Raw genomic sequence first — 3,558 nt, forward strand, 5'->3', positions numbered from 1 at the left:
ATAAAAGAACAGATAAAAATCTGTTCTTTTTAGTATGTTTAAAAAGTAAATATCAGGAAATTCAATTAAAAGCTGCTTTAAATAGCATTCTGGATATTATCAATGGCAAGTCCTCAGCTGTATTTTCACATTCTATTTTTTCCTGCAATTCCTGCCTCACTGGAAGGCTTTTTGCTGGAAGTGAAAGGCAGAGTGAGTGAGCAGGTGACTGCAGCCAGTCTCAGTGGTAAAGCAGCTGAATGCTGCCCCGGGGAGTTGTATTTTACCCCTGGCAGAACTGTAAAATTCCTTATTTCAATTCTGAGCTTACAGACACTGCAGAAGTGTGTTTTCATTTCAAAGCACAATGAAACCAATTGGAAACACTGAAATTTTCCATGAGGCAGAATTCCTGGATGTTGTCCAGGTCTTGTTGTGACTTTATTCTCGTGAAGCTTTTGGATGTTTTGGGATGAGCAATCCACACTGACTATGAGAAGGTTATTAACTCCTCATTTGGAGCTAGCTGTGAGCAACATTCCATTAGTCCAGGGTGAAACAGTGGGGAAAGACAAAATATTTATTAACTGCTGAATATGGGCATCCAGAACACTGAGAGCTGCAAGATGGCGTGGGAAGAAGGATGTGTAGTCATGTTCCATCAGAGCATATGTTGGAAGAAGTAGCAATAAAGCTGCACAGAGAATTCCAACTGTGGTATTCCCAGCTTTGGAACATACAGAGAATAGTTTAACATGGTTCTGTGTGTGCACTAGAGCAATGAATTTGCTCAGAGCCTAGTTCCTTGGAAGTTCTGCTAGAGACAGGCTGAGAAAGTTGGGGCTGCTCAGCCTGGAGAAGAGAAGGTTGTGTGGAGACCTCAGAGCAACCTGCCAGGAGCTGAAGGGGCTCCAGGGAAGCTGCAGAGGGACTCTTGGTTAGGAACTTCAGGGACAGGACAAGGAGGAACAGGGAGAAATTGAAAGAGGTGTTCACAGCCAGGTTGGCTAAAGCCTTGAGCAACCTGTTCTGGTGGGAGGTGTCCCTGCCCAGGGCAGGGGGCTGGGGCTGGATGGTCTCTAAGCTCCATTCCAAGCCGTTAACAATCTATGACACTATGAATTTAAGCTGGTTGTGTCACTTTGCTGGACTGTGCTGGGATTCTTTGCTGCTGGGGAGTGTTTTTGAGGAGTTTTGATGTGAGATTTCCCAGCCTTAAAGGTGAGTTCTGAGGGAAGTCAGACACTGGCACAGGTTGCCTACAAAAGCTGTGGCTGCCCCATGCCTGGAAGTGTTCCAGGCCAGGTTGGACAGGGTTTGGAGCAACCTGGGCTAGTGGAAGGTGTCCCTGCCCATGGCAGGGGATGGGACTGGATGATCTTTCAGGTCCTTCCAGCCCAGACCAGTCTGGGATTCTCTGATCCTTCAGGAGATGGGGCTGGCTGTCCGGATCTTTTTTTCCCTGTGTTTTCTTCAAAATGCTCTCTGGGAGATGTAACCCTGAGTCAGGGAGATCAGTAGGATTTGAGTGAGGAGGCATTTGCAGTGGCAGAGGGGCACAAGGTGCTTCTGCAGGCTGACAGGAGTCACAATTAGTGTCTGTTTATTGTTCATGGTTTAATGGTTTGTCCAAATCACAGCAGGTCTTCCCAGCGCATGACAAATCTCTGATTTAGGAGTGAACATCTGAGCAAAATGCACAGTTCGTTGAAAGCATGGATGTACTTGTGTTGTTTAAACAAGGAGTGGGAAAATCCTTAATACAGACAATTTTTTTCCATAGGATTTGCAGTTGTTTGTGTGGCAAAACCCCAAATTACATCACGAGGGAGATACCTGACCAAGAGCTAGAGAAAGATCAGCTCGTTTGATGCCTGATCTGAAAAGAAATGTGAAGCACAAGCAGTAAATTCCCAGATTATACTACTTTTGGTGGAATGATGCATAGAAATCACATTTGCCATAGCAATCTTGCTTGTTGGGTGAGTGGGGCTTGTGCAGATAAAATACATTTGAATACAGCCAGAGGGGAATTGTTTGTCTGGGAATAATGAGGTTGCAGCTGGCACACAGGCCACAGCTCCCTGTGCATTGTAACACAGTGTGAGAAGCAATCCTGCCTGTTGCACACCTCATTGCTGCTGCTGTGCTGGCACGAGTGCCTGTAATGTAATAATGCCCAGAATCAAGGAATCAAGCCCTCTGATTCCTTGGAGTCAAAGGACTTGAAGGAACCAAAAGGACTGATTTCTTTCTGCTTGTGCTGGCTCGTGTTCTGCAGCTACACAGCTTGAAGGGGGACAGGGGGACATGGAGAGGGCACAGCTACTGCTTGTGTGAGCAGCTCTGGCTCAAAGTGATCCGGGCTTCAGGACCTGGTGTTCAATTCCCAGTGGGATCCTGCTGCTTGTGGTGATCCAGGTTAAAAATACTTGGCCTCAGGCAGCCCTGGCCTGTGTGTCGTCTTTGTGGAGGTCAGTGGCTGGTGTAAGTGCCTGTGTAATCACTGCCAGCAGAATGCTGTGCTGAGCAAGGTGGCTTAGCCTTGCCTGGAGATGTCTCTGGTAGATAGCTCTGATTGAAAGTGGTCAGAGAGTGGCTGAACACGTGGTGGTAGCAGCAGAGCTGAGTTGGGGGGGCAGAGTGGGGGGATAACCTGAGTCTGCATCCCATGCAGCCAGACAGCATGTCTGCTCATCCCCTTGCAGAAGCAGAGCTGTGCCCTGGAAAAAACTCGCCTGGAAAAGGAGCTAGGGAGGAAAACACCTCAGCATGAGGTCTTGGTGTGATGCCCTGGGCACCCTGAGCAGTGGGGGTTGGAGCACAGCTGTGACACGTGCAAACCAGGCAGTTAGGGATTCGAGTGAGGAGACAGTGTCAGCCTCCCTGTGCCACTAGTGAGAGGGTCTGCACTTCAATAACAATGTTGAAAATGCAGGAATAGTGGCAAAAAGTCATAAAATTAATCAAGTCTGGCAGGAAAGTACTTGAGTTGAAAGACTCGAACAGCATAGTGTGTTTAGAATCACAGACAGGAATCAAGAGGGGCTGATTAGGCGTGTCAGGACTTTCAAAAGGAGGAATTGGCTTTTTAGTGAAGAGAAGAAAAATCCTAGAAGAGCCAGTGCCTGGGAGCACAAACCAGTTGTATTTTAATTTGAAATGAAGCACAGAGGTTTAAAGCAGCAATTACAAGTCCCTGGAACACACTTTTAGAAGAAGAGGGAGATTCTCTACCTTTTTGTATCTTCAAGTCAAACCCAGGGGCCTTGCTGGCGGAGGTGTGTGACCAGCTGCAGCTCCAGGGCCGCATTCCTGGGGCACAAAGATCAGACTGGCTGGTGTTTCTTCTGTTCTTAGTGTCCCTGACTGAGTGGATGGTCAGTTCTTTTGGAAAGAGTTATAGAATAGAGAGGAGGAAGAGGCAAAGATGCAGCATTGCTTAACCTTGCCTTTTTTGTTCTGTTTTTAATGTAGGAGAGTTCCAAGTCCCTGTGAGCTCCAGCACTGGGCCAGTTCTCCACAATGCAAAGGTATGTTTGCATTTTTCACATGCTCCATCTGCACCTGAGGCTCTTT

This window comes from Acanthisitta chloris, unplaced genomic scaffold, assembly GCF_000695815.1.
Source record: "Acanthisitta chloris isolate BGI_N310 unplaced genomic scaffold, ASM69581v1 scaffold14914, whole genome shotgun sequence".
Lineage (NCBI taxonomy): Eukaryota > Metazoa > Chordata > Aves > Passeriformes > Acanthisittidae > Acanthisitta > Acanthisitta chloris.